The sequence below is a fragment of the Protopterus annectens genome, chromosome 11.part0 (genome assembly GCF_019279795.1).
Source record: "Protopterus annectens isolate FY-2018-M chromosome 11.part0, PAN1.0, whole genome shotgun sequence".
NCBI lineage: Eukaryota > Metazoa > Chordata > Ceratodontiformes > Protopteridae > Protopterus > Protopterus annectens.
Window position 1 is genome coordinate 1,199,656,611 of NC_056745.1, and position 15,688 is coordinate 1,199,672,298.

Sequence of the window (15,688 nt, forward strand, 5' to 3'; positions counted from 1 at the left end):
CCCCCCACAGTCATTCATTTTGATATCATGGACTAGCACTTCCCCACAACTTCTCTATCCACCCTGATTAAGATGGGTATCTTGAAACAGTGTAAGTATTGTCTTATGCTGTCTGATGATCAATTATTACTCAAATAGCATAACAGTATACGAGGTGTACATACTGCATAGCTCTCAACCTTCCATCTCCAAAATGAGGAACAGTAGCCCTCATAATGTGGAACAAATGGGCAAAATGTGGAAGACATACTAATGGCTTACTAACAACTTTAAGTAGGAAGGTCATAGGATGGTTAAAATATGCTGGTTTTACTTATAAAGAAGATCTTTTAATGAATTAATATGATTAATTTCTATTTACCATGGATTTCGCTTAAAAAAATTCCTAACACTGAATGTGTGACAGACTCTTTCAATGTGGAACTTTGAGGAACTTCGAGGAACATGAACTTTTTAAGACCCCAAATGAGGTACGTTTCTCGTAATGAGGTACACTTGAGAGGTATATACATACATAATATGCTTGGAGACAAAAATGTTACAGTCAGTAAACTCGGTCACCAAAATCGTCAGTAGTACACCACAGATCACACCTCTCAAAGGCCATTACGACACACATAATTAATCATATGCTAACATTCTAGAAGATTAACTTGCCTATACCTCAAAGTCCTTCAAAACATGTCACAAGCACAAAGCACACTCAGCATATTAAATATACTTTGTCACATAACACAAGGAGTTTCAGTCATAGATGTTGAGCCTTTAAAGTAGGCATCGATCCAACCAAACATTCTTATTATAGGTGACTCCATTGTAAGACGTACAGACGTGCCACTTACCAGGCTCTGCAAGGAAAGAGTGACATTAGTTAGTTGCCTGGTGCCAGGATCCATCAGCTCAAACATGCACTCAGGTCCTTGAACAACAGGTACCATTATGACTCTGTCATAATTCATGTTTGTGTCAACAACTTGAGGTTTACCTCCATGGATTATATGAAGATAGACATGATGGAGCTCTCAGACTCCACTCTACCAAAGCAGGTATGAGCCTAGCATTGAGCAGCATGATACCTTCACCAAGGATGATGCTGCAATATGAGCAAAAATAATTTACTTCAATAATTGGCTTAGCTTTTGGTTTCATACAAAGGGCATCCAATATTTGTCAGCCTGGGAGGATATGATTGATGGACTGTGCTACTTTGACAGGGATGGCCAGCATCTGTCCCCCCTAAGGTTTTAATTATTGGCAAAGAATTTTCCACCCCTATAGTGCCTTTTTTAGGCAATGTCAACCTGATAAACTGATCGACATAACAAAACAAGCAAAGGAAAATATGAAGGTGTTACTGATCAATGCTAGCAGCCCGAACAAGAAACTCCACCTGCTATAAGCCTTTCTCACCCTGGAACACATTGACATCTGTGTAGTGACTGAGGCATAGTTTAAACCAGCAGATAGCACTCTGTATGTGCAGGGTTCTAATGCCTTCCACATATTTAGGCCAGCTGCTTCACAGGTGGTGAAAAAAGTTGGAGGTGTATCAGCCTACATTCAGAATAGACTCACATTAAGGCTGGTAAAGCAGCATGATGCACTAGAGCTTCTTCATGTCCAAGTAACCATCAGAAAGGTCCCATGCCATATATTAGCCAGCTACAGAACTCCCTCTATGACACATGAAAACCACAACGCCTATCTATAGGCACTAGAATCACTCACTATTAAACTCAATACCATTTTCCTTGGTGTTCTAAACTATCCAACTATGGACTGGGAGCTACACCTCCACAAGTGGGCAAGCACAGAGATTCCTGGACTTTGTCAGTACAAATGTCCTGGAACAATTAGTCAGAGTAACCACTCGGGGAAATAACATTTTGGATCTTGTCCATACTAATATGGGAGCATCTTGTACCATCCCTTGTATATCTTCATCATATGTTAGGTCTGACCATAAAGCAGTCTTCAAAATAAAACTGAAACCAGAGATCCCTTCCACCCAAGGTACCATTATAAATGTCTTCAAGACAAACTGCCTACTCCTAAGTGATACATTGGCAAGCTTCAAATCACCACCCAACCCAGTTAACACCACTGAATGTACAGAAATGTACACTACCATACTATACCATCATGTAAACAGCTGCAGCTGTATTCCATAGGAACAAGTGCAGGGCAAACACCAGAAACAAACTCACATGGTGGAACCATAATATCAACAAGTTTTATAATAAAAAGAAAACAATTTGACAAAAATAAGAAGGGTATTTAGAACCCTTGTCAATTAAATACACAAACAACCCAAGAACTTAATAAAATCTGCCAAAGCCAAGTTTGAGGCTAAAATAGCCATCCAAACCAAAGACAGCCACAAGACATTTTTACTTATGTTTGTAATCTCAAAAGCACAATATAGCAATACACTGAGCTGATTGTGAATGATGTTACCTACACTGAAGCTAAAGATATAGAAAAACCTAATGACTAATAAATTTATCTATAAATTTACCACTCCCTCTCTCCTCCATCTGTCCCTGAAAATATACCTGAAAATGTCTCATCTCCAGGTATCACACAAGACCAAGTTCTAAACGTGCTATCAGAAACTAAAAATTCTGCATCAATACATCCTGAAAATATCCCTGGATACATATTAAGTAGCATGAAGCATGATTTAGCCACACACCCCCCTAACTGTTCAGTCTTAGCCACCATACAGGTTTTGTACCATGCAACTGCAAAAAAGCTAGTTATTCCCCTGCATAAGAGAAAACCTTCCATAGACCATAAATCTGGTTCATATGCAAAGCCATGGAATGACTTATCCTGGAATTAATCCATCAGGGCATAGGGAACCTCCAAACAGTAAACCCATTTCAGTTTGTATTTGTCAAAGGCAGTTCATGCTTACTTTGGGGGGGGGGGCATTGTGGTGCAACGGTTAGCATTGCCACCTCACAGCAAGAGATTCTCTGGTTCAATTCTTGGCTGGGGTGCCTTCTGTGTGGAGTCTGCATATCCTCCCTGTGGTTGCGTGGGTTTTCTCCGTGTGCTCTGGTTTCCTCCCACATCCCAAAGACATGCTGTAGGTGGATTGGACACTCTAAATTGGCCCTAGGTGTGAGTGTGTGCCTTTTGTGGAAGGTTGGGCATCAGTATGGCAAAGTGACACTGAAAACTCTACTGCTAATTATTCTGTGGACAGTTGTTCCACTGTGGTGACCCCTAATTGGAAAAGCCAAAAGGAGAAGAAGAAAAAGTTCATGCTTACTCAACCCAGTGGATATTTTTGAAAAGGTTACTAAAGCAATGGGGAAAGGCAAAAATGGTACATACTGCACACCTCAACCTGGGCAAAGTTTTTGACACAATTCCCCACTCAAACATAGTAGGAAAGACTAAATAAACTGGGAATAAACCACTGAATTGCCAACTGTCTCGCAGATAGGATGCAGATAATCAAAATAGGAGAACTTAACTTCCCAAAGAGACCAGTCACCAGTGGAATTCCCTAAGGTTTTGTGCTGGGACTTCTGTTTTTTTTTTTAACAAGAAACATCTGTACTGGATTATCACATATGACATAAGTAATCATACATTTATATAAATGAAAACAAACCATATTGACATAATTTTAGTTGCAAACATTATACATCACAAACCGTGTTGACATAATTGTTGTCGCAAACATTATACATCACTTATAATCTATCCAGTCATTGTCAGTCAAACTTTACATAGCTCATTCAAATCTTGCCTTCTTTTAAACCTCATTCTTCCTCTGCATGTATAGTTCCCACAATTCCCATTTTTTTCTGTGTAATTTGCTCCTACCCTTTTCTAAAGATCCCAGTTCCAGTTGTTTTATCTCTGTTACTATATTCACTACTTCTAGTAAAGTTGGTTTAGACTTTGATTTCCATTTTCTGGGACCTCTCTTGTTTGGGATCTACTTTTCTGAAGTGAAAACTAATACTAAAAGGCTCTGGCTGACTAAGTTTGCAGATGAATGCAAGTTAGGAGCAAGCATTGAATCCTGAAATGACTTAGCCATCTTACAGGAAGGATTATCTCAAATAAATAGCTGGTGTCGAAATCATGGTATGAAACCTAAATGCCAAAAAAGTCATTACTGTAACCTTTGGGAAGTCATCTACCTCAAGGTTTGTGGTCTGCACTGTTGTGGCAGGACAGGAAGCTTACATCCTTCTGAGTTGGGAGTTGCTGACTGAAGGTTGCTTTAAAGTGTATTATTTCTGGTTTAAGCACGTGGGCTTTGGGCCAGTTTTTTTACATTAAGAAGGTGTGGTCTGCACTCTTGTGGGAGGCTGGAGGGCTTTGGGCCAGTTTTTTTACATTAAGAAGGTGTGGTCTGCACTCTTGTGGGAGGCTGGATTCTGCCCTTCTGAGCTGGGAATTTCTGGTCACAGGCTTATTGTGCCTGCTTATTTGAACTGTTTCTTCAGGCCTGCTGAATCTACCTTTGTTTGTATAACTTGAGCACTGACCCAGGCCATCTTTTTTGGAGAAGGCTCCCCTGCACCCTAGCAGCAGGACTGTGCAGTTAGAACTTATCTGTTTGAAGACTGCTGGAGCAGGGCTCAGTTTTGAGCTTTTTTTCTGGTTAATTGGGTAACTTGTTTAAATGAGTTGTTCGTTTTCTATTGTTATATATATATATATATATATATATATATATATATATATATATATATATATAATTACATTCTATTCATCTGCTTTTACTGTATTTGTGTTTTTTCCTACTTTATTACTAGTGGCATTGACTACAACTCTGATCTGAGATATATAACAATAAGTATCCTTTTCTGTGCATTTAAAGAGTTTTTTTGATTATATCTGCTTTATTTTCTGAAATATATATATATATATATATATATATATATATATATATATATATACTTGTTTCCCGCCTTTCTAAGCTAGTATAGTCCAGTTTTCAGGTTAAGTGCTGAATTCAGGGCTGTGTTACAAACCTCTGTGTTTGCCCATACCTTACCTGGATAGAATAAAGTTTATCTGTTCACCTGTGAGAGAGAGGAGCTTTGAGCAGCCTATCTGTCCCTGGAGGAGTGGTTTCAGCCCAGAACTTAGTAGTTTATTGGCCATTTTGGGCTAATTTCTATCTCTTTCATTTCCCTGCTATAAATACCGCATTTGACCGGTTGTGCATGCCAGGCAGCACCGGTTAGCTAGGGTATAACTATTCCCGGCTCCACAAAGTCTCATCTTCAATTTTTCCCTTGGAACTAGACAAACTTTCAACTTAAGCACTCAAGCCAATCATTTCTCAGCCCAGTACTTGCTCAAAACTCATAGCAAGCACTTATAAACCCTAGCACTAGACCCTCCTATACTGTACAGAAGGACAAGGCTCTCTATTCAACCTTACCAGCCATTCAGTAAAACAGTTCACTGTACTTATCCAGGCATGTCCAAATGGCAGTTTCAGATGTACTGTCCAGTCCAACTGGTGAATCTGGGCATTTTGAGGCAATGTTACAACTGCCTCATGTACACAGACAACCCTCTCCTCCTACCACCAAACACTAATACATGTGAGAGATGCGACTATACAGCCAAACTGGAGGCTAAGCTCTCTCAGCCCAAGGCTGGATCAGACAGTCAAGAGGAGAAGGGAAATAGTTGCATTACACCACCAGTCTCACACAGACCCATTAAATCAGCACTGGCAAAAAACAAAAACACACATAAATACACAAAAACATACTTGGAGGCTCTAAATAAAAATCTGCAAAAGCAACAGAGACCTCCAAAGCAGACATCCAAGCTACCTCCACCCCCCAACACAAATCATGAAACACATACTTCACAAAACCAGTGTGCCATGCTAACACAGCCCTTAAGGCATACAACATACAAGTAATAGGTGACTCTATAGTCAGGCACACTGACATCCCACTCACTAGGCTGAATAAGGAGAAGGTTATGCTAGCTGCCTGTTGGATGCCAGGATCCGCCACATAACACAAGCACTCAGATCACTCCAGTACAAGTACAAATACGACTCTGTCATTGTCCATGTTGGTGTGAATAACCTAAGCCGTACCTCCCTGGACTACATGAAAAGAGACATGGAAGAGCTCTCTGATCTTGTAGCCCAGGCTGGTATTAACCCTGACCCTGAGTAGCATCCTGCCCTCACCAAGAATGATACCACAGTATAAAGAAAAAAATTATCAATTTCAACAATTGGCTAAGGTTCTGGTGTCATTCAAAGGGGATCCAGTGTCTGTCTGCCTGGGATGACATGCTCGACAAGCCACCTGCTTCGCTAGACATGGCTTGCACATGTCACCCTTAGGCTTTCGAATACTGGCCAAGGCTCTTGCCAACCCCATAGTGCCTTTTTTAGACAAGGCTCAAAAGACAAACCCACCGCCATAAATAGCACAAGTAACAAAAAACTGAGGGTGATGTTACTCAATGCCAGAACTCTAAACCTCAAAATGCACGCACTCGAGGCACTCCTCAGTATGGAGAAAATCGATATATGTGCAGTAACAGAAACCTGGTTTAAGGCTCCAGAGAGCACCCCAGCACTACCAGGCTACAACTCATACCATACATTTCGGCCACAGAACCCAGACCGAAATACAAAAGGTGGGGGCGTATCCATATTCATCAAGGATACCCACACCCCCAGGTTAGTGGCACAGCACGATGCTTCAGAGATCATCCACATGCAACTAACAACAGGCAAAACTGCAATTCAAATTGTAGCTTGCTACAAATCACCCACCATGTCCCAGGACCCCCATTCTGCATTTCTGGAAAGACTGGGAAATATAAAGGTCCTACCAAATACCCTAATATTGGGTGATTTCAATTACCCAAACATTAATTGGGGGAACTACTCAAGTACTAACTCCCTTGCCCAGCATTTCCTGGAATTTATAAACTCAAATGTCCTGGATCAACTGGTCAACACTCCCACCAGAGGTGACAACATATTGGACCTGGTCATCACCAACATGGGTGACCAGTGCTCCACACTGGAGGCCAACCCCTCACTGGTTAGATCTGACCATAAACAAATCACTTTGGCTATCCACTTTCTGCCCCCACCCCCGGACAAGGAAACCACCATGAAAAACTTTTCAAAAGCAAACCACATTACTTAAGACCGAGGTGGAAAGTTTCAAAGCCCCCATGCTCAAGGATAACATTATCCAAGCTGCAAAATCCTTTACTAATGCATTCTACAGGCACCTACAAGAATGTATGGATTGTGCTATCCCAAGCAAAACCAAGACTCACTCCTCCAAGAAAAGGAAACCAGTCTGGTGGACTCCTGGCATAAATAAGCTATACAATAGAAGGAGGAAACTAGTACAGAAAAGAGTAAAATCCCAAGAAGGGAAGACATCCCTGATCAGTATCAGCAAGAAATTACGATTCCTCATAAAATCATCCAAGGTGAGTTTCGAAAGAAAAATTGCCAAGGACTCCAAAGATAACTACAAGGTTATCTTAGCTATGTCAAGAATCTAAGTGGCAATGCTCAGATTTGCTTGGAGTTAGTGCAGAATGGTACAAAATACACTGAACCTACTGATATTGCCAACATCCTGGCAGACAGGTTCAGCACAAACTTCACCCCCCTCTTACCCCCAAAAGGGCCCATAACCATACCAGAAGAATGTAGAGCCCCTGAAATCACAAACACTCAGGTTAAAACAGCCCTCTCCGAAGCCAAAAACACAGCATCAATGGGACCGGACAGAGTCCCAGGCTGTGTCCTACATGAGCTCAAAGACGAACTAACCCCTCACCTAAACACACTGTTCAAACTCAGCCTCTCCACAGGTTACGTACCCATAGAGTGGTGCACAGCAACTGTTATTCCACTCCACAAAGGTGGAGCCACAACAGACCCCGGGAACTATTGCCCTATAAGCCTGACTAGCTTGGTCTGCAAGGCTGTGGAGTGCATCATCATGGAACTCATTAACAGAGACATTGGGAACCTCCAAACACTGGACCCTACCCAGTTCAGCTTTGTTAAGAGCAGATCATGCCTCCTAAACCTGGTGGACTTCTTTGAGACAGTTACCAAGGCTATAGACGAGGGAAAGGTGGTACACACAGCCTACCTAGACCTGGCAAAGGCCTTTGATACCATTCCCCATTCTGGTATTATAGACAAGCTCATATGCCTGAACATAAACCCCTACATCACAAGATGGGTTGCCAACTGGCTCACGGACAGAACCCACATGGTAAGAGTTGCGGGAGCTAGGTCTGACTCTAAACCGGTTACAAGTGGTGTTCCCCAGGGCTCAGTCCTAGGACCACTCCTGTTCGGCGTATACTTCTCAGAGGTACAGGCAAGCACAGGAGGACTATGGCTGACCAAGTTCGCAGACGACTGCAAACTAGGGGCTATAATTGACTGTCCGGCTGACACAGACATCCTCCAAAAGGGTCTCACTGAGACGGACACCTGGTGTCAAAATCATGGCCTCAAGCTAAATGCTAAAAAGTGCATAGTCATCCCCTTTGGAAAAACAAAGTACCCACAAACTACCACATAGGTGGTAGTCCCCTAAATACGGAAGACGTAATAAGGGATCTGGGGACCCAAGTAGATAGTAAACTCTCCTTTGATAATCACATTGCCAAAGTGGTTAGAAAATCCTTCTACGTGGCACACCTTATCACAAAAGGGTTCGCATCCAGATCAAAAGAGGTCATTATGCCCCTCTACTCATTGTTCATCAGACCCATCATAGAGTACAATGCCCCATTTGGGGTGTATCTTACAAGACACCTGCAACAGCTGGAAAGACCACAGAAGTACCTCACCAAGAGGATCACTGGCCTCAAACAGATGCCCTATGCAGCTCGACTGAAGAAACTCCAGCTGTACTCGATTGCATACCACCTACTCAGAGGTGATCTCTGCCTGACATACAAGACCATGTCCAACCCAGAATTGATGGACATGCTCCACCTGAAGAAAAGCTTATCCCCTCGAGCCACACGCTCCAGGGATCTAAACCTCACCACAACAATAAATAGGACGTGCTGGAGGGATAGATTCCTGTCCCAGAGACTTCCCATGCTTTGGAACAAGATTCCAATCTACATTAGGCAGAGCTCCTCACTAATACTCTTCAAAAGAAACCTTGCCGAGTGGATGGGAAACAGAAAGTTTACCCCGGGGATCACTTCAATGGCTCTGCTGGACAGAGGCACAGGGAACTAATCTAAGGTGGTGGTGAAAGCCAACACATTCTGGCTAGGCTTATAAATGCCTTCGGGCAGATAGCCTAGTACCTACCTATGAACCTATGAACCTAGGGAGTTACCACATTAACAATACTTCCCCAAGAGTTGACCCAGTTGTTCAGGATTAGGGAAGTTATGTGGACAGTGGTCTAACTTTTGACCAACATGTGTCTATTGTTGTAAGAAAGTCCTTCTGTATTGCACAGCTTATAAACTAAGGTTTTGTGTCTAGATCTAGGATTGTCATTGTTCTCTTTACCTAGCCTTCATTAGGCCAGTCATTGAATATAATGCCCCCTTTGGCATTTATCTGTCCGGATACATGCAACATCTGTAATGCCCACAGAGATACCTTATTAACAAGATACAAGGCTTAAACAGCATGTTCTATGTGGATTGACTCAAAGTTCTGTCACTATACTCAGTATCCTGCACATTGCTAAGTGGTGGCCTGTGTCTGGCATACGAGGCATCCTCTGACCCATTATTGATGGATTTACTGCACACCAGCAAGTCAGATGGTATCACGAATACTCACTCTAGGGATCTAAACCTCTTCTGCAACATCAACAGAGCAGTTTGGTGGGACAGGTATATCTCATAGAGGATACCGCTGCTATGGAACAGACTCCCCAACCACATTAAACAAAGTTCATCCCTGTCCATTTTCAATTGTGCAGTGGTGAAGAGCTTTGCATTGTATCCTCACATCAACAGGTTCTCTGGTTCAATTCTTGGCTGGGGTACCTTCTCTGTGGAGTCTGCATGTCCTCCCTGCATTCATGTGGGTTTCCTCCAGGTGCTTTGGCTTCCTCCCACTTTACAAAGACATGCATCTAGTGCATTTCTCCCCAGGCCTCTGCTGAAAATTGGCTTGTTCCAAGTCGGACTTTCCCAGTAAACAAATGTTAAATAAATAAATAATAAACAAAATAACTGCAACTTAGATCTATGGATAGGAAACAGAGCATTTACCCCAGAACTGCTCCCTGTACTACTATTGGACAAGTGCAGCTCCTAAATGCTTTATCCCATGCACAGTTGTGGGATGGGTAAGACCAATCCATAATCAAATGGAATAGGCTATTTCGAGCACAGAAAGGGAAAATGGGTAGGCTGAAAAATGGCCCACAAGGGTAACTAGCCTAATACTTACATATGAACCTATGAAATTCTACTCTCTAAGGATATGCAAAACAAGTCTGTTGTTTGAAACATTGAGTGAAAGACTAAAGTTGATTTCTGTGGAAATATCAGGTATGATACTTACAGGTGCATATATTTTTTTTTCACAGACCTGTATGTGTTTATCAGTCAGGCAATGTTTTTGGCTGATAATCATGTGCCTCATAACAATGGACAGCAGTAAGTTGTTGTACTTTATTTCAAATATAAAATGCCTGTGTGAAGGAATTGTTTTTACAAATGTAAACACATTATGCAGGCTAAACCAAAACAGAATACATTTCAGTATATACATAAATAGTTGTCTGCAATGGGTATTAGTCTCTTGCATGTCATGTAAAGCTTGCTCTAACAGTTTTTGGTACTTTTTCAGTTAAGGATGCCTTGTAAGAGTATGGCACTATTACCAGGCCTCTATTTTTTTCCTACCCACTTATGGACTTTGGCTGCCACTGTGTGAATGCTCTTCTTTAATGACAATTTCCTTTGTTGGAACACTTTTTCTAGTTTTCACAAAGGTGTTGTCATCTAGAACAAAAGCGTATGTAGCACATGAAGCATCACACTTATATTGCAAATTTGGGGAAAGGACAACTACTTTGTAGTGCATAGAGTCCGTATTGTTGTCCGCATATTTTATCTGGCAAAAATTGTTATATCAGATGCCTTTCCTGACATAACCCTCCCAATATATCCAGGCTTGGGACCAGCACGAAGAAATACACTGGCTTGTGCATCCCCCAGTGGCTGAGAGTGAGGGCAGTGCCAAGGATTAAATGGTAGAAGTTGGAAAAGGATAATTGTAAGGCAGAGTTCAGGGAAGAGTTAAGACAGGCACTGGGTAGCAGTGAAGAGTTACCAGCTAGCTGGGCAGCCACAGCAGAGGTGGTAAGGGAGACAGCTAGAAAGGTGTGACATCTAGACAGAGGAAGGTGGACATGGAGACCTGGTGGTGGAATGAGAAAGTACAGGAGAGTATATAGAGAAAGAGGCTGGCAAAGAAGAAGTAGGATTGTCAAAGAGATGAAGAAAGTAGACAGGAGTACAAAGAGATGAGGTGCATGGTGAAGACAGAGGTGGTGAAGGCTAAGGATAAGGTGTATGAAAGACTGGACACTAAGGAGGGAGATAAGGGCCTGTATAGATTGGCTTGACAGAAGGACTGAGCTGGGAAAGATGTGCAGCAGGATAGGGTGATAAAGGATAATGAGGGAAATGTACTCACAAATGAGGAGAGTGTGTTGAGCAGATGGAAAGGGTATTTTGAGGGGCTGATGAATGAAGAGAATGAGATAGAGAGAAGGTTGGATGATGTGGGGATAGTGAAGCAAGCATGGAGGAATTAAGGACAGCTGTGAAGAAGATGAAGAATGGAAAGGCTGTTGGTCCAGATGCCATACCTGTGGAAGCATGAGGTGTCTAGGAGAGATAGCAGTGTTTTTTTTTAAACCAGATTACTTAATGAAATCTTGAAAAGTGAGAGGATGCCCGAGAAGTAGAGAAGTGTATTGGTACAGATGTTTAAGAATAAGGGTGATGTGCAGAGCTGTAGTAACTACAGAGGGATAAAATTGATCAGCAACAGCATGAAGTTATAGGAGAGAGCAGTGGAAGCTAGGTTAAGAAGGGAGGTGATGATTAGTGAGCAGCAGTATGGTTTCACGCCAAGAAAGAGCATTACAGATCCGATGTTTGCTCTGACGGTGTTGATGGAGAAGTATAGAGAAGGTCAGAAAGAGCTGCATTGTGTCTTTGTGGACTTGAGAATGCATATGTCAGGGTGCCTAGAGAGGAATTGTGGTATTGTATGAGGAAGTAGGGAGTGGCAGAGAAGAATGTAAGAGTTGCACAGAATATGTGTGAGGGCAGTGTGATAGTGGGGAGGTCTGCAGTAGGAGTGATAGATATGTTCAAGCTCGAGGTGGGATTACATCAAGGATAAGCTCTGAGCCCTTTCTTATTTCAGTTGCAATGAATAGGTTTGACAGACGAGATCAGACAGGAGTCTCTGTGGATTATGATGTTTGCGGATGATGGTGAGAGTAGGAAACAAGATGAGGAGACCCTGAAGAGGTGGGGATATGCTCTAGAGAGGAGTGGAATAAAGGTCAGCAGGACTAAAACAGAATATATGCATGTGAATGAGGGCGAGGACAGAGGAATGGTGAGGATATAGGGAGTAGAGATGGCAAACGTGTATGAGTTTAAATACTTGGGATCAACAGTTCAGAATAATGGTGAATGTGGAAGAGAGGCAAATAAAAGAGTGCAGGCAGGATATAATGGGTGGAGGAGAGTGTCGGGAGTGATTTGTGATAGATGGGTACCAGTAAGATTGAAAGGGAACGTCTACAAGATGGTAGTGAGACCAGCTATGTCATATGGGTTGGAAACAGTGGCACTGATGAAAAGACAGGCATCAGAGCTAGAGGTGGCAGAGTTAAAGATATTAAGATTTGCATTGGATGTGAAAAGGATGGACAGGATTAGAAATGAGTATATTAGAGGGTCAGCTCAGGTTGGAGCATTTGGAGACAAAGCCAGAGAGGCGACATTGCATTGGTTTGGACATGTGCTGAGGAGGGATACTGGTTATATTGGCAGAAGGATGTTAAGGATAAAGCTACCAGGTAACAGGAAAAGAGGATGGCCTAAGATAAGGTTTATGGATGTGGTGAGAGAGGACATACAGGTGGTTGGTATGACAGAGCAAGATGCAGAGGACAGGAAGAAATGGAAACAGATGATCCGCTGTGGTGACGCCTAATGGGAGCAGCCGAAAGAAAAAGAAGAATACTTTGTAGTACATGGAGTATGGCAATGACTGTCAGAAATCACTAAAAAGACAAACCATTTAAAAGCTTCTATAGTGCGATACCTGATCTTAACAACTGTTAGACACCCCTGCACCCCTGCTTCTGTTCAGCTACCAGTACTGGCCAGCAAATGATAATGGCAGAATTAAAAGCAGATTTACTTCTGCCTGCTGTCTGTGCCAGTAATCTCTCCCTGACTTTCCTTAACACAAGACAAAGTGTTATGCTGTCTTCCTGACACTGGTCATTAATCATTAAGGCATGTCTTTCTGGCAGCACTTGCTAAGTGCTTTATAGTTTAAAAGCTGGCAAAACACTTAGCACTTTTTTTTTTTACTTCTATAACTAGTAGTACATGGAGCAGATACATCTTCATGCACTACAAACAATTACAATCGGGTCTCTGATAATAAACATGTATTATGTGTTCTTAACATGTTTACCAAGACTCATTTCTTGAAGCGAAACTCAAGAGGTGGCTCTTAGCGAACATTCTCAAGCATATAATAAGCCGGTTATGATAGAAGATCCAATTATAATCCTCTATGTTAAGACCTTAAAGCACTGCTAAGCTCTAGTTTCGTACTACAGTATAATGTAAACCATGTCCAAAACATTTCTGCACCACTATGACAAAACACCCACAAAAAAGTATGGTTAGCTATGATCACACCAGCACTGTTTCTGAAGTGTATAACAACTTGTAAAGCAGTTTATCTACCACAGGGACACTGGTTTTGTTTGCTGTCTGTGTGGCAGTGAAAGTTGTCAGACAAAGCTCCATGCACTACAAAAAAATATGAATGCATCAATTTTAGCATAACTGACTTGCTATGTCTTCTTGACACGAATGTCAAGATTTGCCTCTTGAGCAATGCTTTGCCCTGCACTCAAGTTGAGTGGTGACATCTACATCAAGAACACTTAACAAGTGAATTATGATCAGAAAGACCCATTCGCTTTTACAGGCTTGGAGATAGGTTCTAATTACATTTTTAATGGTATTTCCCCCTTAAACACAATTTGCATTTTTTAGGTACTTATACTTGACAACTTAACAGCTAGACCTAAGACACACCTAAAATATACCACAGAATATACATATGTAAATGCTAGTAAATCACTTTTTTATTCAATTAATGGTACAACATTAAAAATGCTTTCATACAAAATCCTAAGTATTTTTGGTGTGTAAGTATAGCTGTCACTCTCTTTTCTGACCACTGTAGACACAGGAGACCTCTGTAGCCATACACTTGGCAGACACTCTATGCAGTCCTTCTGTTATTTGACTCAATAAACAGCGCCATGCACATAAATATCAGTGCTAAAGCCCACTTTATATTTTTAACAACTAACAACAGAAATCACAAAAAACTTCCCAGATCTAATTGCAAACTGTGACATAATTTATACTGTATATACAAAAGTTGCCTTCTGTATATAAAGGACATGCTTAAACTTTCCTACTGCACTATGCACCCTCCCTGGGATTCAGAAACAGTGCATGTGTGATTGCGGCTAGCCATCCTCTTTTTACTGTGTGTGAGCAATGAGCCACACTCTGCATTAACAATGAATGTGGCTAGGCAGGTATGTACAATGAAGAGCTCCTTAAATATCCTTCCTGCTGCCACAGCATGGACTGCAGGAAGATCAGGTACGAGTATGGTGCAGTGACGGGAAGAATGAGCAACAGTAATGCTTATCTGCCATACACATGACTCAGTGGTGCTCCACACAATCTCATTCACACAGCAGCAGCAGCAGCAAGAAAACAAAAGTTATGTGGAAGCCATAAAGGGCCAGGAGGCTTGTGGGAGGCTCTATTCTTTGACTCAATTATCGATCTATCTATCAGTCTATATGTATACACACAGAGAAGGTAAGTTGGGGAAGGTTGTAAGAGAAGTTGAGAGTTAGGACAAGATAATAAGTGCAAACAAGCAAACAAATATATAACACAAACAGCACTGAAAACAGATGTAGTGACACAATCTTGGATTTGGAAGACATGGAGAAGACAGCCATTAGAAACACACAGGAAAGACAATGGTGCTGCCAGAGAGGGTGTAGGTGAGCGAAGCAGATAGCTGTAATTTTGCTAGCAGTAGTGTAATAACCATTTGTGGTGGTATGATATGCTTAGATGGTGGCAGGGGTGATGGCCTGGGGGCTACTGCTATATAGACATGTAAAAGAACCAAACCGAAAAGCAAATAAAAAAGAAATAGATGTATATAGTGGAAAGGGGGACAAGTAAAGGGGGAGAGAGAAAAGTACAAATACAGTAAAATGCATATACAACATCATCACAGATTTAGTATTTTACCTCTGCAAGAATACAAAGTCATGAAACAACCAGCCACTGTAAAACTAATGTCCCTACATGCAACCCTTGT